We start from the raw sequence: 24,106 nt of genomic DNA, 5'->3' as shown, positions 1-24,106 counted from the left end.
GTGGAAGGATGCTGTCGTGTAGGCAGTCGGCGGCAGAGTGGAGGGGGGCCGGGTTCAGGTTGCGGAGGTTGCGGCTGGTGATGGTTTGGCGTTTTTGAGGGGGGGAGTTGGGGGAAGGGGAGATGGAGAAGGTGATGAGGTGGTGGTCGGAGAGAGGGAAGGGGGTGTTCGCGAACTGGTTGAGGGTACAGAGGTGGGAAAAGACGAGGTCCAGGGTGTTCCCTCCGAGGTGGGTGGAGGATTGAGTGTGCTGTGTGAGCGCGAAAGAGGAGGTTAGGTGGAGGAATTGGGAAGTAGCCGGGGTGTTATCGTTGATGGGGATGTTGAAGTCCCCGAGGATGATGGTGGGGAGCTCAGAGGAGAGGAAGAAGGGAAGCCAGGCGGCGAAGTCATCCAGGAAGCGGGCTATGGGTCCGGGAGGCCTGTAGATCACTGCGATCCTTAGGGGGGTGGGTGAGAAGAGTCGGATGCAGTGCGCCTCAAAGGAGGGGAAGGAAAGAGAGGGTGGGTTAGGGAGGACCTGGAAGGTGCTAAGCGGTGACAGGAGCAAGCCGACACCACCACCTCTGCGATCGCTCAGTCTTGGTGAATGGGTCCAGATGAGACCTCCATGAGTGAGTGCCGCAGGGGAGGTGGAGTCGGTGGCCTGTACCCAAGTTTCGGTGATTGCTAGGAGGTTGAGGGAGCGAGAGATGAAGAGGTCATGGATGGCGGTAAGCTTATTGCAAACCGAACGAGCATTCAGGAGTGCAACCGAGAGAGGGGGGATAGATATGGGGAGGAGGGGTACATGTATGAGGTTGAGGGGGTCGCGTCGGCTGGTGTGAGCAGGGGGGGCTCTAGGGGGGGTGTGAGGTGGTGAGGGGCCAGGGTTTGGGGAGATGTCCCCAGCTGATATGAGAAGGAGGAGGGTGAGGAAGGTGGCGTGGGAACGGGAGGTGTAGGAGCGCTTGGGTCTGAAAGTGGTGGCAAGTGGGTCAGCGGGGAAGTGGAGTAGCAGGAGGAGGTGGTGGGTGCCGTAGTGGGGAGAGGGGAGAAGTGAGGGGGCGATATAGAGCTGCTTAGCGGGGGTGGGTGGGTAGAGGAAGGCGGTTTTAGGGATGGAGGAGAGGAGGACAAGGAGGAGGAGCGCGGGCGGCATGTTGGGGTGAGCGGGGTGCAGGAAGGGTCAGGGTGGGTGAGGGGGTGCTGGTCAGGGATGGCGAAGCAGTGTCCGAAACGCAGTGGGAGGTGGCTGGTAGTCCCAGGTGGGGTGGAGGGCAGGGGATCCCTGGTGGGATGGTGGCCGTGCTATCCCTGGTGGGTTAGTAGCGATCCCTGGAGGGATAGTGGTTAGGGGTCCCTGGTGGTTAGGGTTTCTGGTGGGTGGTGGGATCCCTGGTGGCTGGCGGTGGGATGGTGGTTGGGCTCCCTGATGGGTAGTGGGTGCCCCTGGTGGAGTACCTGATGTCCTGGAGCGTCGGGGTGGAGGTGGATCCCTCCTATGTTAGGAGGACCGTTGGTGCTGGTGGTGGTAGCTTCCCCGGAGGAGCGGAGGCGTCCCGCTGCGATTCCAGCCACGGCCGGCAGGAAACACCGCGGCTTCGGGTGCCGTGGTAGGCCTCAAGCCGCTTCGGACCGCCGGAGCTCCGCTGGAGGGACGGAGTGTCTGTGTCCCCTTCAGGGTGTTGGTGGGGACATCGGCAGCAGGCTCAGGGGCCCGGATGGCAGCGGATCAGGCGCGGGGGCGCCGGAGCTGATGAGCACGTGGCTGCTCCGGGCGAGCTGGTACCCGGTGGTCGGGATGGACCCAGGGCCAGGGTGCTAGGGTCCTTGGTTCAAATCCCCACTACAGCACCACTTGCCTGGAGTTTGCATGTTCTCCCTGTGCTTGTGTGGGTTTCCTCCCACAATCCAAAGAGATGCTGGTAGGTTAATTGGCTTCTGTCTAAATTGGCCCATGTGTATGAATGGAAGGTAGGCACTTTAGTTTGGACACCCCTTGAGGGTTAGGGACTGATATGAATGTACAATATATATGTAAAGTGCTGTGTAAATTGACAGTGCTATATAAGTACCTGAAATAATAATGTCATTACCATTTGTTATTAAACTTCCTCTGGTCAAAACTCCGCTATAAAAAAATGTGTTTGTTATTTTTTGTACTTATTTTTCCCTGTATATTTTTTTAAGCATGAAAAAAAGAAAACATTTTTTTTTCACTTAAAATCATATGGGTATTAATTTTAATGCATAATGCCAAAATAATTAACAGATCAATATCCCCATAGACGCACTGTCAAACTTGATGTGGTCTATTACAGATGACAGTGGAAGTGAAGTGGTTAAACATGTATAATATATTTACATGGGTTTTATACACAGTACTATGCATCGAAGTGGGCCATTTGTTTTATAAAGCCACACTAACAGTGCAGAAATTAGTTTTTAAAAATGTACTGCATAAAAATGCATTATCAATGTCATTGAAAATACACTAAACTCTCCTCGTTCTTTGGGTTCATTTTAAAACGGAACTTCATCCTTCACCTACTTACCCCCTCCTTTTCCACTTTTGAAATTTCTTTGGGGTGGTGGGTACCTAGTTTTAGAAGGTACCTGCTCCCACTTCCTAGGTGATTGGAGCAGAAGTTCTCCCCCAGAAGGCTGCAGGACCCTTCACAAAAGCTAACGTAAGGAAAACAAACAGAGGGCGCACCAGCCTAGTACATTACCTAAATGACATTTATTGATAAAAGTAACAGACAGTGATATACTTACAAACGACAATGGTAAAAAAGCTCAGCATAAAGAACAGCAATATCCGGTCTGCCTGATACGGTTATCCCCACAGGAACACTGGACCTCCAATAGGCTAACACGTTTCAGGGATTTGCCCCTTCCTCGGAGTCCCCAAACGCGTTAGCCTATTGGAGGTCCAGTGTTCCTGTGGGGATAACCGTATCAGGTGGACCAGATATTGCTGTTCTTTATGATGAGCTTTTTTACCATTGCCATTTTTGAGTATATCACTATCTGTTACTTTTATCAATAAATGTAATTTAGGTATTGCACTAGGCCAGTGCGCCCTCTGTTTGTTTTCTTTGCATCTAGTGTTCTGGACTTCCCCAGTCCTTTGTGGGCAGCAAGGCGTGCAACATCCAGGATCTCCCACATGGATCCATAGCTACATCGAGTTCACCCCCAAGCGCAGGAGTATTTATGTTTAGTACAAAAGGCTAGCGTGACTGGCGCATAGGCAGTGGGAACCCATCTGTGAAGCTGCCAGGAGTCATAGCCAGCTTCCCTTAATAAACATGGCGACCCTGGGGACCCAAAGACCAGTTAAGAACCAGACCAAGGGAGGGCGATGCTGGATCCCTGGACAGGTAAGTGTTTTTTTTTTGTCAACAGCTACAGTATTGTTTTCCTTAAGCTTGAAGATCCTCCTGCAAGTTGCTTTAAAACAGAAGTACAGAAGTGTGACTCAGCTCTCAGTTATATGCAGGACATAAAAACATTATGTACAAAATTTTATAGGTACATTTTTGAGCACAGAACAAAAAGGTTGACCAATTTTAGGAAGATGCAAAGAATTTGAATGAAAAGAACATGGGTCAAAATGTTTGCAACCGGATGGAAACTCATTCTCTGTAGACAATGTGATCGATTTATTAAAGAAATAGAGACTGTTCTTTTTGAAAAGAGATTGAATAGCTTAGTGAATAAGCTGTGAGAGTTGAAAGAGAAGTGCAGATCCTAAAAAACAAACATACATACTTAGATGGCTGCAGCATTGATCTGAGCTGCATCTGGCCCCCTCTGGCTCTACACCAAGAACTGAGTGATCAAAGACAGCTGATCACTCAGTTCTCTGGTCCACTGTGAGCACAGAGCAGTGACTGTCCATCACCGCCTCTCTGCTCTACCCCTCCAGCACTCACTGGAGCACTGGGCTATGAAGGGAGCAAGAAGGGCTGGCTGAGTTAGCTGCCAGTCAATCATCTGGGCGGATCGTGACATTATTGTGGATGGGCTCTGTGACATCAGCTGACAGCGGATTTTAGCCCTCTGACAAGTGGATTTGGGTCACAAAACGATTGCAGAACTAAGTGCAGTCCTGTAACCTACAGGAGAATTATGGCTGAAAGAACTGTGGCCATACTTAATGCATGTGTTCTGTACAATAAGATGCATTGTGTTAGAAGCCTATTCTGGTCCCACAAGCCTGTGTTCATTTCAAGATACCAATCAACTTATAAGGAATTTCATAGAATAATTCCCTAAATATTATTGGATATTTCAATCAAAAATAGGTGACCTGGACTGGAATTAAAGTTATTCCTCTAGTGAATCACCGGAAAAAGAGCAGACAGGGGGCGCAAACACCTAGTGCATTATCCAAAGTTTATTCAATGGTGTAAAAGTCAAAAACATACTTACAGACATAGCATGTATAAAAAGCTTTTGCATAATGGAGATGGCCGCAACAACGGGCAAGGTGTTCCAACTGTCACTGTGGTCAAATGGTTGACGCGTTTTGGGGATGAATCCCTTTCCTCGAGTAGCTCTGAGGAAAGGGATTTGTCCCCGAAACGCGTCAGTCATTGTTGCGGCCATCTCCATTATGCAAAAGCTTTTTATACATGCTATGTCTGTGAGTATGTTTTTGTCTTTTACACCTTTGAATAAATCTTGGATAACGCATTAGGTGTTTGCGCCACCTATCTGCTCTTTTTCCAGTGGTTGATTTCCCCCATCTGAGGAGGGCTGCATCCCTGAAGCATTATCTTTAGGCCTCTCCTGTCCTGGTTCCCTTGGTCTCCCTTTGGCAATTTATTTCCTGGAGCGCTGGAGAGCACACGCAGTCATCCAGTTTGGTGGTTTCTCTAGTGAATCACCAACACAGTTTGTATCTACTCTTGTCATTATAGGTCAATAATATGAAAACTAATAGCCAATTGATTATGTCATTTATTTTTATGTCCTATATTTATATAATACCAATGTATACATCACTTCCTAGGGCTCATGAAACCATCAGTGCATGTCCCTAGAGAAACCTGGTTTTTCAGGTGACTGTTGACCTGAAAGTATATTTTTTGGAGGCAAAGTGAAGGACCTGAAGGAAATCAACACAAACATGGGTATAACAAACAAACTCCATGCTGCTGGGTCCTGCTGGTAACTGATCCTTGACACAGAGCTGCAAAGCAAGATTGCTAATCTTGTAGTAATTTATCAACAGGATTTCTTTCAGGCAACATACAAAAGTTGCAATTTTTGAAAAATGTTGAATCTACAGATACGTTGGTCTGTCTGTGAAAACAAAAAAAGCTAGAATTTATACTGAAAAGCACTATACAGTAAATTGGCAGCTTTCTATAAAGTATTAAAGAGAATGACCAACCCTATAGAATTTTATAGTTTTTTCAATAACATAGATTATTTTTGCTTTCTCAAGTAAATTGTGTTCATGTAATAGCTGTACTAAATTTTAACTTCCCAATGTTCTTGTTTTATGGTCAGCTTCTCCACATAATTGCAAATCTTTTAAAATTATTCCCATTGACATTCTGATTCCATCCAGGTGCACCTGAGAGCAATATATAGGAATCCTTGCAGAATGTATTGTAATATATTAGCATGTTTGTTTCAGAGACAAATAATAAGTGGCTAACCCAAATGTGGGAAAAATGGAACAAGAATTTAGTGAAAGTAATCATCTGAGATCAGGCAATACATAAAGAGACATATTTTAAAGGGAATTTGTGAGAGGAGATATATGAGAACTGCCATGGCTGACTTAGTTATAAAAGGTGCAGACTCCAGGGCCATCATTCTGTTCTTGCCTTACTACCTGGAATGAGCATACAGGATAGAGGTTCATAGTTTCTAGAGTTTAGGGGATGCATGTTTGCAAACTAGCTAGAAAAACCAAGATTCAGATGACAGGCGTGTATTCTTCTCCTTTCAAAACAATGTCAGGAGTGGCAGCTTATATTTCTGTCCCTGCATGTTAACTTTAAACCTGCACTGTAAGTTAACAGTTAAGTCTCGTACACACAATGAGAATATTGGATGATAGATCGTCTGTTTTTTCTGCATGCTAGTGTCATATTGAAAATGAAGAGGTTACAAAAGTTATGAAAAGTCTCAGATGACAGGGAAATTATGTATTATATTGTACTGTATTCTTTCATTTCTATGCATGTATGGTCTCGATCTTCTGATTTTTTTTTTCCGGACGAATAGTGTACTGATAAAATGAAAATCGTACGTTCTGGTATTGTACAGAAAAAAAATTTGTGTTTGTTCCTTCGGATAATTTTGCATGAACTGTCGTGATCCACTTTCAAAAGCTGTGTGCTAACGATCACAAATGATGTTCTCTATGCATGCATTGTTTTCTATCACAAAATCAGCACCACAATTTGTAGTGAGGTTATCCACAATGCAGTACAGAGGTGAGAAAAAAATGGAAACACTACATGATTTGTAGGTGTGAAAGTGACGACAAGTTTTGCGTCGAAAGTCCTGTGAAGACTGAGATTGAGCTCTGCAGTCACTTTTGCAGCAGTTAATTTTTTATTCTGGGTAGCAATCTTGCGCAATCTCCTTTTGTTTCTTTTGCTCATTTGACCATGTCCACCATGCTTATCCTGATCAGGTGATGTTTTCCCGGAAACTGTATGCTCTTATAACCTTTGATACTGTACCTCGCGACGTAGCAAATAAATTGGCAGCTTCAGTCACAGAGACACCAGCTAAGCGGACACCAACAATTTGCCCTCTTTGAAGCTCGGTAAGCTCTGACATGACTCCGTATAACTAGCAGAGCACTCACTGAATGAAGAAAGTGAGTCTTTCCACCTGTTAGCTAGATGTCTCATCACACAGTGGAAGCAAAAGCGTGTTTCATCACTTTTCCTTTCAAAGCTAAACATGTTGCCACTTTCACACGTGCAAATCATGTCGTGTTTCCATTTGTTGTTCAACCCCTGTAAAAAACAAAAAGTCTATCATAGGCAGTAGTTTCCCCTGCCCATGGGATATTTAAAGTGAACAATGGTTTAATTCACTGCACCTATTGTTACTTCGCTCATTAGTAAAATGAGCTCAGTGGGCAATCGATGCCTCTGATTCACACAGAAGCCACCCTTGGTCAAGAGTTGGAACTGGCATTAAGGAAGTAACCTGTTGGACTCTTGGACCCTGCTGAAGGATAGAAGTAACTGGGAACTCACATTTTTGAGTAAATGTTTAAACTTTAGGTCCAATTTATGTTAAAAATAGATATGTAGTACATTATTAGTTGAATCTACTGTATTGTTAACTGATCACATAGGTATACCTGTAAGGAGCATGGCAGAAGTGCCAGTTTTCTAATACATGTAGACTATGAAGGAGCTGCTGGTCTTGATGGGCTTTCCTACTACTGACCTGCCCTGTAGCTGCATCTAAACACTCAATGGATCTCCTGTCATGATAATCATTCTAACTTCAAGGCCTCCAATCTTCTTTTGCAAAATGTATTAGCTCAGTTGTCCAGGGAGAGAGGGTTAGGGGTACAAGACACTCAAAAGCAGCTCCAAAAGGTTCTCTGCTCAGTAGTTTCTTTTAGTATCCCTATACCTCTGTAACAGGCTACTGTAGAAATCTATATGCCTCAGCTACAGTCTAATGTAGAACTCATTAGGCCCAAATGAATGACTTTTAGGTATCTTTGGCCTCTGCTACAGACCAGGTTACAACGTCTCAGACCTCAGGCAGCAGGCCTGGGAGGCAAGAAACTCTGCACTCACATATTCTCCAGGTACAGCCTGGGATGCAAAGAGCTTTTAGATGGTCACCCTAAGTATTTATCCTCTACGTCAGCTCACATCACTGACATAATCCCCTAGTAATTGTCCAGGGCAGAATAATTATTCATAACCCAAGAAACCTAAATAATCCAGAAAACATAAACAAAACTCAGGCTGGCTAACTAAATTTAGATTAGGGCTACTCCAGCTTTTGGCAGGGTCCCAACTATTTCAATATATAATATTTTGAATCACTGCTACATTTTTCAGTATCAATATAGTTCCTCCTAGATTGTAAGCTCCAAGGAGCAGGGCCCTCCGAACCCTCTTGTATTGAACTGTATTGTTGCTGTATTGTCTCCCTTTATATTGTAAAGTGCTGAGCAAACTGTTGGCGCTATATAAATCCTGAATAATAATACTCCTAGATTGTAAGCTCCAAGGAGCAGGGCCCTCCTAACCCTCTTGTATTGAACTGTATTGTTGCTGTATTGTCTCCCTTTATATTGTAAAGTGCTGAGCAAACTGTTGGCGCTATATAAATCCTGAATAATAATACTCCTAGATTGTAAGCTCCAAGGAGCAGGGCCCTCCTAACCCTCTTGTATTGAACTGTATTGTTGCTGTATTGTCTCCCTTTATATTGTAAAGTGCTGAGCAAACTGTTGGCGCTATATAAATCCTATATAATAATACTCTTAGATTGTAAGCTCCAAGGAGCAGGGCCCTCCTATCCCTCTTGTATTGAACTGTATCGTTGCTGTATTGTCTCCCGTTATATTGTAAAGTGCTGAGCAAACTGTTGGCGCTATATAAATCCTGTATAATAATACTCCTAGATTGTAAGCTCCAAGGAGCAGGGCCCTCCGAACCCTCTTGTATTGAACTGTATTGTTGCTGTATTGTCTCCTGTTATATTGTAAAGCTCTGAGCAAACTGTTGGTGCTCTATAAATTCTGTATAATAATAATAATAATTATTGTTATTAATTATTATTAAGCCCCTGTTCACATCAGAACGCAGTGCGGGAAACCTACCCTCCCTGCATGTTTCCTACACTTCGTTCCAAACGCACTGAGTGTGCATTCTGCTGTGCGTGTCAATAATTCATAACGACACCCCAAACACAGATTGCAAACGCAGTTCAGTACCATGAGACCCAATTCCAGCACATTTTTAAAAGTAGCGCTTGCACTATTTTTGGTGTGATCCAGTGTGATTTCAGCCCATTCAAATGAAGGGGCTGAAAATCCCATCGCACTGATCACACAGGAACATGAAGTGTGTTTCTATGTGATTCTGGCATGAACCAAAACTAAACGATAAATAAAGAATAGAAATTAGATACTGGTATTTATTTTAAGTAAACAATGTTCAGGATTAAAAAAAAACATTTCCAGGTTTACAATTTCAAGACATCATCGTAAACATTTTATTAAGTTTTAAAACCACCTGCTTTTCCAGTTCAGTAAACTTGTGTCATAGTTCTGGGATTGGTACCTGAGACCATGTAAGTATTTGCAAGACACATTCTCTTTAAAGAAGCAAATAGCTTTTTATTAAATAAATAAATAAAATTCTGTCCTGGCAATCTTAATAAATCAGGGACAAGACTTTCCAGCTACAATGAAACTCAGCAGGATGGCCTCTGCTCTCAGCCAACACGAAATGTCTTTACTTCCTTTCTCAGTATCCTGAAGGTGGCAGGGTAAGGCCTGAAAATACCACTGACGGCAGAGATCCAAGTGCAATTCAAATAATGCCTTGAACTTCTGTTCCTGAAACAAATTACACTGCACTGGGAAAATACATGACGTATAACAGCATTTAGAAAGGAGTTTGCTGTCCGGGGTAGATTCGTTAAGAGAAGGGTTTTTTAATCCTTATTGGAGTAAAGACATATTTGTATGCATGGAATGGATTAAGTCAGTTTAATGACACAGTCAATCTACAGAAAAACATTGCAATCACATGTAAAATAAATACACTTTACACAAGCAGTGTTGCCAAACGTCAGTATTTTTACTGGCAGCCAGTAATAAAAATGGGCACTTTTCTCTTGCCAGTAAATGCCAGTGATAGGTAAAAGTTGTTGGTGAAAAGTATGGCTGTGGCATACTCAGTTACATTCCAGAGCCGGTCGAGACCATCTGAGTGCCTGATACAGTGTGTTCTGGCAGCGTTGGCTGGGGGGGTGGGTCTGGCGGAGGTGGTCCCTGAGCGTGTCATGTGATGCCATGGTGCAATGGAGCCGAGTGGAGCAGCCAGAATCTTGGTGATCTGCCAGACAGGAGCAAGGCAGCCAGGTGTGGGACTGTCAGTGCTGTTGGGACTGGAGTGGACTGAAGGGACCACCTGACGTGAAGAGAGACTGCCACTCAGGGGGAGGGGGCATGTCATGTCGGTGAGGTGTCATCATCATCTGTGCTGCTACATACTGCTGTCAGTGTCACTGTAAGGGTCAATTTCATGTGTATCTGCCTGCCCATTCTAATTTCTTGCCCTCCTGAGTCCTGCCTCTGAGTTACTTTCTTATTCTCAAAAATAAAATAAGAAATATATTTTTTGTGTAAATATCTAACTTAAATCACATTGCTAATTTCATTTTGTACTTGTCTAAATATTGAAATTTGCACTTAAAACTGTGATTTTTGTAACTTTCAAAATGTCAGTAAAAACTTGACTATGCCAGTAAAATGTAGGTGTCGTGTCAATGAATTTCAGTCTGGTAGGTTGGCAACACTGTACACAAGTGATATTTTCTATGAAATATTTATTGCAAGGAACAAAGCTAAAGCTTTTGCAATAAACTACTACATTAACAGCTACATAGGTCAGCTCAGTCTATTCTTGGATTTTTAAAAATATGAAGTAACCTGCCTGGAGTTTGCATGTTCTCCCTGTGCCTGCGTGGGTTTCCTCCGGGTACTCTGGTTTCCTCCAAAGACATGCTGGTAGGTTAATTGGATCCTGTCTAAATTGGCCCTAATATGTGTATGTATGAATATAACTGCACCACCTGCCTGGAGTTTGCATGTTCTCCCTGTGCCTGCATGGGTTTCCTCCGGGTACTCCGGTTTCCTTCCACACTCCAAAGACATGCTGGTAGGTTAATTGGATCCTGTCTAAATTGGCCCTAATATGTGTATGTATGGATGTAAGTTAGGGCCTTAGATTGTACACCCCTTGAGGGTTAGGGACTGATGTGAATGTACAATATATATGTAAAGTGCTGCATAAATTGATATATAAGTACCTGAAATAAAGAAATAAATAATAAAACAACATGGTGCTAGTTAAAAACCTGTGTTAAAAGAAGTTGTCTATTTTTCTATTAAAGAGAACCCTACATTAAAATGCCTTTTGGATCTCCCACCCATGTGAAAACATTTAATGAAACACTTCAAAAGAGAAAAAGTCACAGCGAAGTGCAAGGAAATCTTCATACAAGATTTGGGATCCTCATCTTTCTCAGGATATTGCTGAAGAAACGACCGTGACATCACTCATACTTAGGTGCTAATGATTACCTGGTGGTAGGGTAAGAATATTTTTCACTTTTTTCCTGATATGTGATCCTTTAAATGTTTCATTCTGGATTAATTTTACATTGGTGGTGGTTTCATTGATAAGGGGAACTTGACGTTTGATACAAGGTCCACTTTAATGTGTATCTAAACCCAAACCAAAACATGCTATACATGGAAGGTTACCAGTCCTTAGATATGCCTGCTGGATTCGTTTCTTTTGTTTTATATTTTCCCATTATTTTCACTTGGTAATGCTGAGAATAGCATACTATATGTCCATGTCTCTTAAGATGGGTACACATTGGTTGAAAATTGCCTGGTTCAGCAGGGACAGGCTGAATTCCAATGTGTGTGTAGCCGTCCTGGTTCAACAAAAGCCAACAGTGTGTATTCAATTTTACACCTCTACAGTATCTATGGAAGAAGCCATGGTGGCCATCCAGTACAACCATGTCTGCGTCCATTTATCTCCATTACATATGGGGTGATGAGAGCAGTAGAAGAAAGAAAAGAACAGGAGAAAGATAAAGCTGTTTTGTTTCCAGTTCTGCTCACAGAAAGTGACAAGGGCAATGCAAGATCGATAGGTATTTTCCGTACTTGCTAAAAATGTATCTTAAAAAATGAAAAGTAATTAATTCAAAAGTCACCACATCTAAGGACTGCATTTTTTTTACTGAGTTTTTTTATGTATTAAAGACTTTCAGTGTGCCTAGCAGGGGTAAGGGTACAAAACATTGATATAATGATTTAATAGTTTCTTTGGTGACTATGATATACATACTTACGTCAACTCTGCTACTTCTAAAGAGCATACAGATGATGCCAACAAAGGTACCTATGGAAAAAATATCTTCTTAAACAAATTTTGGCATGTTTGGAGAACACTGCTAAAGACACACCATGAGCAATGACTAGTATCTTTCACAAATTTGATTAGCTGGGTTAATTTTTTTTTGATTAATCACTGCTTTCTATAGAGATAAGGCAACGCCATGGATTCCAGCATAGACCCCCCTACTTCTATAGGTATAATAAATGCACCTGTTTGGCCAAAACAAACATACACATATTTGAAGCCATATGAAAGATCTTTTGGGTATTAAAATTGCCTGCAACTGCCATTTGACGCCTGTAGCTTTCTTGACGTTTTACTCCCATTTTTACTCCCATTTCTTAAGACAAATAAAATCCTCTACTCTTAGTTGCATTCATGGCAAGGATTTCAAAACATATATTTGCTGAATTTTATCTACTGCTTATGTGAGACTGATATATGGATTCTTAATTCCTGTATGCTACACCCACATGGACGAAAAATATATTTGAAATATATTTTAAAAATATTCTTCCCAAATATATTGACATATATTTGAAATACTACAATTTTGTCCATATTCAATATATTTAAAAATGTGTTTTTATTACAAAATATGTGAAAAATATTTTTAAAAATACATTTTCAAATATACTGTATGTCTTTAACCTCTTGCCTACAGGGCACTTATACCCCATTCCTGCCCAGGCCAGTTTTCAGCTTTCAGCACTGTCACACTTTGAATGACAATTGCGCGATCATGCAACACTGTACCCATATGAAATTTTTATAATTTTTTAAGACATATAGAGCTTTCTTTTGGTGGTATTTGATCACCTCTGGGTTTTTATTTTTTTGTTAAACAAACCAAAAACAACTGAAAATTTAGAAAAAAACGTTTTTTCTTAGTTTCTGTTATAAAATTTTGTAAATACGTGATTTTTCTCCTTCACTGATGTGCGCTAATGCAGCTGCAATGATGGGTACTGATAGGCTGCACTGATGAGGAGGCACTGGTTGGTGGCACTGATGGGCATTGCCAGGCATCACCGATGGGCACTGAAAGGCAGCACTCATATATGGCACTGATAGGCGGCACTGACTGCCACTGATAGGCGGCACTGACTGGCACTGTTAGGTGGCACTGATCGGCACTGTTAGGCGGCACTGATAGGCATCACTAATGGGCACTGATAGGCGGCACTAATGAGCATAGGTGGCACTGACTGGCACTGATAGGGGGCACTGATTGGCAGCACTGATAGGTGGCACTGATTGGCATTGATAGGTGGCACTGACTGGCATTGATAGGTGGCACTGAAAGGCAGCTCAGATGGGCACTGATATGTGGCATTGATGTGCACTGGTAGGCACTGATATGTGGCATTGATGTGGCACTGATGGGCACTGGCAGGTGGCATTGATGAGCACTGACAGCTGGCATTGATGGACACTGACAGTTGGCAATGATGGGGCTACACTGATCATCAGGGCACACTGATCATCAGTGCCCTGATGATCAGTGTACATGTCCCTTTTGAGGAATGCTGATTACCGGCTCTCCTCTCCTCACGAGCTGTCAGCGTGACAGCTCGTTGAGGAGAGAAATGCCGATAACCGACATTTCCTTATTTACATGCGATCAGCTGTGATTGGACACAGCTGATCACATGACAGAGCCGATTTCTTCGGCTCTTTTCCGTTGATTGGTGATCCGCTGTGTCCGAGGGGCCACACACAGTTAGAGTGGGAGGACGTCATGTGACGTCCTCCCAGATTGAGAGAACCGCCTTGCACCTGTCATTTCCTTATATGGCACACGGGAGGCGGTTAAAAATACAAATCTAAATTTTTGGAATGCATTTACAAATATATGTAAAAATATATGTTAAAATTACTTTTTTATATGTTAAGAAAAATCGGAAGAATATATTAAAAAAAACCAAAATTTTTAAAAATATTTTTGATATATTTTGTAATATATAATAAACGCATTTCAACATGCAGTACAAAAATATTTAAAAAAATATATTTCTTTAAAATATATTCTTCAGATTTCTTTTTACATATAAAAAAAGTTATTTTAAAATATATTTTTACATATATTCGTAAATGCATTCCAAAAATGTAGATTTGTATTTTTAAAGGCATACAGTATATTTGAAATTTATTTTTATAAATATTTTTCACATATTTGTAATAAAAACGCATTTCAGTATGTATATATATATATATATATATATTGAAATATATTGAATATGGCCAAAATTGTAGTATTTCAAATATATGTCAATATATTTGGAAATATTATTTTTAAAATATATTTCAAATATATTTTTCTTCCATATGGGTATTCACATGATCAGTTCCAATACTGTAATAAAAGAAATCAGGAAATCTATTCCATGACCAGAAAATGCCACTTTTGGCCAGCTGTTAATGTGCTCTCTATAAGTGAATATTTACCAGAGGTTTTGTAATATAAAAGGCAAAACTCTTCTCCAGGAGCAGAACAAGTAAACATACAGGACCCAATTTACTAAAGGAAATGAACAAGAGCAAGGATAAATTTCTATGGCATGCTTGCTAAGCAATGAAAGGTGCATGCACCAAGCAAAGCAGCTATTACAAACGACTCTACACTGTGCTGTTGGAGCGAAAAAGCAGTATATGCCAAGGGCGGACTGACCATTTGGAAACTTGGGCACTGCCCGAGGGCCCGGGACAGTAAGGGGCCCCATGAGATGCCCCTGGTACCTTTTTCATAGGCGTTTTTGAGTTCAGGCAAGGACACAGGGGCCCCATGATCCCCTATTTCCTGGGGGCCCCATGAGTTGTCAGTCCGCCCCTGGTATATGCACAATTATTTATCATTGGAGACCTGTTTGGGGGTAACAACAGCATGCAAAATCAAATACAGGTACTGTAGCCAAAATGAGCATATCCACACACGATTGATACTTCTAGCACAGCACTATGGATTTTTTTTTATTTTTTACTTTTACTGATTTTTTTTTTTGTTATAGTGACTATCAAAGATGTCAAAATGCACCTTATGAGATCTGCATGTAAATTCACCAACATCAGCTACTCATATGTTCTCAAAAACATCACCAGGTGAAGTACCAACAGGCCAACAGGGGTTGATTTAGTAAAACTTGAGCACATAGAATCTGGTGTAGCTGCACATGGTAGCCAATCAGCTTCTAACTTCAACTTGTTCAATTAAGCTTTGACAATAAAACCTGGAAGCTGATTGGTTTCTATGCAGAGCTGCAACAGATTTTGCTCGCTACAGCTTCAGTAAATCTCCCCCACAGTGTCCAGTGCACAAAACACCTGAACAGGGGCGGACTGACCATTTGGAAACTCGAGCACTGCCCGAGGGCCCCGGGTCAGTAGGGGGCCCCATGAGATGCCCCTGTTACCTTTTACATAGGCTTTTTTGAGTTTGGGCAAGGACACAGGGGCCCCATGATCCCCTATTGCCTGGGGACCCCATGAGTTGTCAGTCCGCCCCTGCACCTGAAACATTTGACTCCTATGGGAGGTATTTAAAAATACGTACAGCTGGAAATTGGAAAACTAATGTAATTTAAACCAAATAAATTACAAAATCTCTCTAAGCAATTACCTGTGTTTTTTAAATGTTTAACAAAAGAGCAGTTTTCTTTTTAGTAAGTAAAGGTGTCCCTTTTTCATCATGCTTGTGAACTGATCCTGCCAGAATTTACAATTTATTTGATACTTTTTGTTACCTTAACCAATTCAAGTCTGGCCCAAATACATAAATGGCAGGATGGGAGAAGTGCCGAAATTGGCCAATCAGTGATCACATGAACAGTAGTAAACAAGATGTCACTTCCTGACATCATTGCTTACTACTTGTGAAATCTGTGAATGATCACAGAGGTCACATGGTACAAGGATATTCACAACAGCCTTGTACCATGTGACAAGCTGTGACCAATCTGAGCCAGAGAGAAGGAGAAATGATTGCTTTTACAGCCTTTTCAGTGTAAAAAATGAAAAAAAATCTTCATCACTCTCCACAAGTAGTGCAGCATCACTATGGTGACACTGTACTGCTAGGGTGACGGTATGTTAAAAAACAAAAACATAAATAATAATATTAAAAAATAAATAAAAATGTAAAACATTTTTTTTTAAATTATAATTTTTGGTTATAAACTAATTTGGGTTATTTTTTTTACTAAAAAGATAGCTGAATACATTTTGGCCAAGATTTATGAAGAAAGATTATTTATTTGGAAATTTTATAAGAAAAACTCTTTTTTTTCAAAATGTTTGGATTTTTCAATTATATAGCAAAAAAAAAAAATAGACATTCCAGTGGTGAATAAATACCACCAAAATAAAGTTTTTTCTGTCTCAAAAAATGCTAAAAAATTCATATGGGTACAGTGTTGCATGACTGTGCAATTGTCATTCAAAGTGTAATAGCACTGAAAGTTGAAAATTGGCCTGGACAGGAAGGGAGTGAAAGTGTCCAGACTTGAAGTGGTTAACTAATGGGAAAGCTATCTGACCTCAACTTAGGTGCAGCAGTTTAACAAACATATATCATTTGTGTTAGCTGCTGCCTAATTTATGTGTTTATATCTTTTGCAGTTTCTCTTTGGCTTTTGTGAATTGAAAATTTTTCACAATAAAGGTGTAGTTAAAAAAAAAACAAAACATACTGTATACAATCACCTCGGCTTTGAGAACTACACAATCAAGTGACTGCTCAGCACTCTTGGTCTGCTTGGAGTGGAAAGTGACTGTCAGTCATCGCTCTTTGCCCTGCTATTCCAGTGCTGATCCAGCCGGCTCTAGATCTCAGCTCGAACTGAGAGGTGGAGCCAACTGTCTATTAGGCAGCTGGATGGATTCCGACAAAATTGTCAAGATCTTTCTGCTACATAGCTGTAGCCTGCTTTCAACTGATTCTGGGTCACAGGAGAACAAAAGTAAATGCACACCTGTGACCCACAAGAGAAGTACAGTTGCAAGAAAAAGTAGGTGAACCCCTTGGGATTACGTGGAGTTTTGCATGAATTGGGCATAAAATGTGCTCTGAACGTCATCTAAGTCACAACAATAGAAGAACACAGTCTGCTGAACATAATACTACACAAACATTAGATTTTGCCATGGTTTAATTGCACATAACATGTAAACATTCACAGTGCAGGGAGAAAAAAGTATGTGAACCTTTGGACTTAATAACTGGTTGACCCTCCTTTGGCAGCAATAACCTCAACCAAATGTTTCCTGTAGTTGCAGATCAGACCTGCACAACGATCTGGAGTAATTTTGCACCACTCCTCTTCACAAAACTGTTTCAGTGTAGCAATATTCTTGGGATGTCTGGTGTGAATCACTCTCTTAAGGTCATGCCACAGCATTTCAATCGGGTTGAGGTCAGGACTCTGACTGGGCCACTCCAGAAGGCGTAATCTGTGCTGTTACAGCCATTGTTTTGTTGAATTACTTGTATGCTTTGGGTCATTGTCCTGTTGCATCACCCATCCTCTGCGGAGCTTCGGTTGGCAGACAGATGGTCGTACGTTTTCCTGCAAAATATTTTGATAAACTCTGGAATTCATTTTCCCATCAATGACAACAATCCGTCCAGGCCCTGATGCAGCAAAGCAGCCCCAAACCATGATGCTCCCTCCGCCATGTTTTACAGTGGGGATGAGGTTTTGATGTTCGTGTGCTGTGCCTTTTTTTCTCCACACATAGTGTTGTGTGGTCTTCCCAAACAACTCAATCTTGGTTTCATCTGTCCACAGTATATTTTGCCAGTAGTGCTGTGGAATATACAGGTGCTCTTTTGCAAACTGCAAACGTGCTGCAATATTCTTTTTGGACAGCAATGGCTTCCTCCGTGGTGTCCTCCCATGTACTTCATTCTTGTTTAATGTTTTTCTTATTGTAGATGTGTCAACAAAAATGTTAGCATGTGCCAGAGATTTCTGTAGGTCTTTAGCTGACACTCTGGGATTCTTCTTTACCTCATGCAGCATTCTGCACTGTGCTCTTGCAGTCATTTTTACAGGATGACCACGCCTAGGGAGAGTAGCAACAGTGCTAAACTTTCTCCATTTGTAGACAGTCTGTCTTACCGTGGACACATGCACATCAAGGCTTTTGAAGATACTATTGTAACCCTTTCCAGCTTCATGCAAGTCAACAATTCTTGATCGTAGGTCTTCTGAGAGCTCTTTTCTGCGAGGCATGGTTCACATCAGACAGTGCTTCTTTAAACCAGTTAAAACCAAAACAGGTGTGTGTTTTTTAAGGGCAGGACAGCTGCCAGCAACACATCTAATATCATCACACTGATTGGAGTCAAGGTTGGCTCACTCCTGGCTCCAATTAGCTCTGGGAGAAGTCATTAGGCTAGGGCCTCACATACCTTTTCCTCCCTGCACTGTGAATGTTTACATGTTATGTGCAATTAAACCATGGCAACATCTAATATTTGTGTAGTATTATGTTCAGCAGACTGTGTTCTTCTATTGTTGTGACTTAGATGACGTTCAGAGCACATTTTATGCCCAATTCATGCAAAACTCCACGTAATCCCAAGGGGTTCACATATTTTTCTTGCAACTGTATGACCAAAAAAACTAGCCATACTTCTCTTTTAAATACATTTTCTTATGTCCTAACAAATGTGCTCAAAGTGCAAAGAGCAATGTAGCATTTTGAATATTTCCACATCATTAGTATTAGAGAGAGGCAACATGTCATAAAATTGTAGCTGATACTGAGCGCTATTGGTATAGAGCCAAATTAATAGTGACCAGTAAAGTATTAAAAATTAGCAAGAATGATGACAATGTTATCCAGATTAAAAAAAGAAGAATTTTGTTATCCACTTGTAAGGAATTAAAACCATTGTTCATAGTCATAGTCATACGTCCAATGTTCATAGTCATATGTCCAATGTAAAGGAAGGAAAATGCGGGTGGTATAGCCCAAATGTGTGAATGTGGCCAATAAAATTGGCTTACTGCTGAGGAAACAGGTACATCCAGACCAGGGTGCAGGAGGTGGTGGAGAGGAATCCTGTGGGTTGCTCTACTAGAAGATAGGTCCCCAACTGTGGGAAAGGTACCACTCACAGAACAAGATGCTGCCACAGATGTCCCCGGAACTCACTCACTGGAAGTGATGTCAGCACGTACCAGAAGTGATGTCAGTGAAGCGCAGAAACCGGAATATGGACGCTGATGGATGGACAGAGAAGCCAGAGTGCCTGGGGCGGACCACAACAAGACCTGGTAGTTATAATGATGCGTTTCACTGATGCCACTAATGGCGACGTCACTTCTGGTGTGCGAGTTTTGGGGACATCCGTGCAGGATATCCTCTATTCTTGTGAGCAAGCCAGCAGTGGTGAAACGTGTCAAGGAAGATCGTTTCCGGGTGGACACATCAATATACGCAGTCTATTTTTACAAATTAAACACAAAAAGAAGAGCTGCATTTTGGAGTGCAGCTTCTATTTTTTATACTTTTGATTGAGAGTGGAGCTGGGCTGTGGAAGCTAGCACCTAGGTTGTCAGTGTGGGGTGAAATAAGTGAGTCTGGAGCTGAACCATGGGTTTGGGTATGTTCATATAATTTAAAGATATGTTTGACCACTTCAGAACTTTAAATGTAGGAAATATATCCCAAAAAAAACTTCAACAAAATGTCTAAGATTTATCCCCCTGCCACAGCTCCCCCAACAGTTTTTACAATCAATTACTATCTGTCTACTATGGCAGGAGCAGCTGTGTGACTTTTCCAGAAGCATATGATATCAATTAAAGAAGCCTTAGAATTAAATCAATATTGTATTTAAATAAAGTGTATTCCTACCAGGGGCGGACTGACAACTCATGGGGCCCCTGGGCAATAGAGGATCTTGGGGCCCCTGTGTCCTTGCCCAAACTCAAAAAAGCCTATGAAAATGGTACCAGGGGCATCTCATGGTGCACCCTACTGACCCCAGGCCCTCGGGCAGTGCCGAGTTTCCAAATAGTCAGTCCGCCCCTGATTCCTACTAATCCCCTTATTAACCCTTCCTTAACCCCAAGTAGCCATAAATAATTCCTTCCTCCCCTTCTCCCTTTAGCTTTATTTTTTTTTTTCTGCTAATAGATTGTTTTATTAAAATGTTTTACCTTTATTATTCAATTTTGTTTTCCTTTATTTTTTAAGCATTATATTTAAAATGCTCAAACTGAACAAGCAAGCCCACATTTATTTTGCAGTTTTTTTCACCATGCTTTATGACAAAAACATAATTTTAGTGTCAGTTTAAATGGAACAAATTATAGAATAAAATGCATATTTTAGCTAACACCCGTTGAAAATGCTTTTTTTATGTCTTTGTCTATAGAAAATAAGTCTAGTTTGTCCCCCCTCCCCCCCATTAAAAAAAAAATATTTTGCAGAATAAACAGGCCCATAGTAGAAATGTAAAAATTGCTGTAGTTCTTAAGGGGTAAATAGGTGCAAGGTGCAAGAGCAGAAGTGGTTTAAGAACAAAGGAAATCATAAAATAATTAGTACCTTTCAGTAAAGTATATGATGCAAATTTAAGGAGATACAGGTCCTCAGCTAATACATACAGTATATGTACCCATTAAATACTTCTGATCGGTTTGGGGGGTAGTTCTGTAAATGCAACGTAACATTATAGAATTTCAGCAAAATAATAGATAATACATGAAATAAAAATCGGTAAGTATTTTAAATTAATAAAAATATAAAAGATTGGAAGAAAATACACCCACTGTTCACTGGGGCAGGTACTTGCAATCACATGGTCCTCACTAGCGATGTTCTATGTTAACACTGGTTTTATAAGGAGGTACATTCTTTGAAGTGAATGTTTAGCTTTGTCATTGACTTTTTACACAGTTTTAAAAGATATCAGCTTGATGTAAATGATGTTATCAGTGTTTGTAAATGTTTTAAAAGACTTCATTTCAATGCAGAGTCTGTAATTTTATGTATGTACTTGGGAGAAGCTGGATTTGTTTGTTACAAATGTAGGCTGGTTGCTTTTTATTGCTCCCTGAAGCCTGTGTAGTTATCCATGTAACTGGTATTTGGGGCTATTTTGGTAAAGGAGTTGTGAATCTTCACTCAAAAAATGATAAATATTATTTTCAGATATTTAGGAGAAAAGAGTAGAAGTCAAGTAACAGTCAAATACAGAGCTTCCTCTTAGTGGGTAATTGACAAGTCTCTATATTTGATACAATAGCAAAAACACAGGAAACTAAGATGTATAAAAGATAAATAAAAACTACTTTAAACTGTTACTAAAACCACAGCAGTAAAATCAGTCTGTATATACAATAAAGCATGCTTGTTACACTCACTGTGGAACCTAAGGGGTTAATCCTTTGCATTGTGTAAAACAAATGTTTGATTCTGTCTTCTCTGATCCTCCCCTTCTTCTACTGCCTCCAATCCATCTGCTGATAGAACAGAGCCCTGGGGGCAAGCTGCACATTCTCAGTTCGATGTACATTGCTAGATAGTTTTTCTTTCTTGGGAGAGTGCATGTGACCAGCACAGGGCCAATCAGTGCTGTCCAGACAGAGGGTCAGGGGTCATGCAGCCTTAAAGGACAATCAGAGGAGTTTGAAAACTCCTCCTATAAGCTTTAACCAGTGCTCTGTTTGACACTGGTAGATGTCACAAGGCTGCTCTAACTGCAGATGGGAAAAGGTTTTTAGCAGTTTATATTTACTAAAATAATTGCATTTCCATGTTCTGTGTACTGTGGGAGACCAGATATAGTGAATGCAGGGTCCTGGGTTTAGTAACAAGAAGACCAATAATATGTGCTCATTTAGGATATAAACACACTTTTTGACTCATTTAAAAGATAAGTTCACCTTTTCTAAAAACCTAAATCCGTTTGCAGGTAAAAAAAAGTCCATTTATTATTTTTTTTATTGGAAGCCTGTAAAGCATTGCACCCGTGATCAGCAGATTGTGGGTGTTATGCAAAGCTTTTGCAGACTTTGTGTGTAAGCTTTTTTTTATTTTTTGCTAAATAAAACAAAAAACACCTGAAACGTTTGAAAAAAACGCACTTTTCTTCATTTCTGTTATAAAATTATGTAAATAATTAACATTTCTTCATAAATTTAGGTCAAAATGTATTCTGTTACATTTCTTTGGTGAAAATAATAATAATAATAATAATAATAATAATAATTGTATTTGCATTTTTTTTTCAAGTGTTTTTATTATTTTTCTTTTTTTTATTACATTTTTTCTTTTTTTTACTATTTCATTTTTCAGCACACTGTGAGCAAAGCAATACAGTGTTACCATAGTAACATTGAACTATTCTGGGCAAGTGATCAGGATTTTTTTTTTTAACACATTATGATTGCTAATACCAATGTATTTCGTTGATATTTGCAATCATTGTTACTGAATGAAACTGATTAATTTAGTCTTTTGTTGTGATTAGCTGTGATTGGGCAAAGCTGATCACATGATACAGATGGGCTATGATTGGCCCTGTCTGTATCATGTGACTGCCTTGACCATTCACAGCTAACAACATAATTGTATACAATGGATGGCATGACAGGAAGCCATCCATTGTATACATTTGACATGTGATCTGCTGTGATTGGTCACAGAGGTCACATGACACTGGCAATGGGCAGGTGTAGTGATATGTCATCGGCTGTGTCCCGTGAACACAGTCGGTGACAGATCGCGCCACTGCGCGGCCCCATGGCCGCGTGAGTGGCTCGTTTTGAAAGGATGTCCTATGATGCCTAGTCACAATGGCGAGTGTCCCGCCCGGCCATCAATCTGCTATAGGCCGGGCGGGAAGGTGTTAATATTGCTGTGCTCTGCCTACCTTGTAGATAAAGTGTAGAAATTACTCACCCACCCTTTGGTATATCGTAGTAAAATAGAAATAGTATCATGAAGACTGTATATATGGAGGTGGCCCCTTTACATTTCTGCCTAGTAAAGCCATACATGGATCAAAATACGGTTGGTTCACCAGGGACCAGACAAATTTCAATCTATGTATGGGCAGGCTGGATAAATTTGGGTACAATCAGCCTGTCAGATTTTTCTGAATGCAATTACTGCAAGCGGCTATAGTGGAAGGAAAGAAAATCAATTAATCTATGGCTTGCTTAAGACAGTTTGCCGACTCTGCTTCAGCCCAAAATATTGCTGTCCTCCACTTGCAGTTTACTTCTTGGTGTGCAGAGCCAGGGTCAATGAACTATAGGTGCTCAGCATACGTTTCCACCAACTGGGCAGGTACAATAACAATGAGGCATGGAACTTTTTATCATCAATAGGGATGTGATACTAACATATGGACAGATGTGTGTTAGCGTTGGCAACTCCACGACCCTGTATTTGTTGCCTAAGCAAAAATCTGGCCCTTTTGGTTTCACTGACCTCCTCCTGAAAAAATTGTCTGGCTGTTACTGTTTTCAATACCTTGAGTCACCAGTCCCAAACAAGTATGCAATAAGTGTGGTAGGAGTGAGGTTGTGACTGAATACCTACAATAAACAGTACAAATTCATTCTCCAAGGCTGCCGCCAATTCTGTATTCAATTTTTTTCATTTGTGAAAATATCAGGGGCGACTGAAAAGCCTACCCATGAAGCATTTGTCTTAGCCCAATTTTATTTTTGCCACTCATAGTACATATCTTTGCAAGGTTCCATACCAAATGTCTCACAAATAACTTTTTCTTTGTTTCAGTTATTGAAGACTGAAGCGCAGAATGTCATCATTGTCTGAAAGATGGAGAAAGTGAGCAAACGTGGTGTTATCCAATACCTGCTGCCTGTCGCGTTTGTTTTCAACAGTCAATATTCTGGGGACCCACCTACTTGACACCTTGTGCATGTCCAGCCTACTGTTAAAATGTATCCAACACGTTCCTGAGATATGCC

The sequence above is a fragment of the Staurois parvus genome, unplaced genomic scaffold (assembly GCF_062004578.1).
Source record: "Staurois parvus isolate SC_StPar_1 unplaced genomic scaffold, SC_StPar_1.0 ptg000556l, whole genome shotgun sequence".
NCBI lineage: Eukaryota > Metazoa > Chordata > Amphibia > Anura > Ranidae > Staurois > Staurois parvus.
This window is presented reverse-complemented; position numbering follows the sequence as displayed.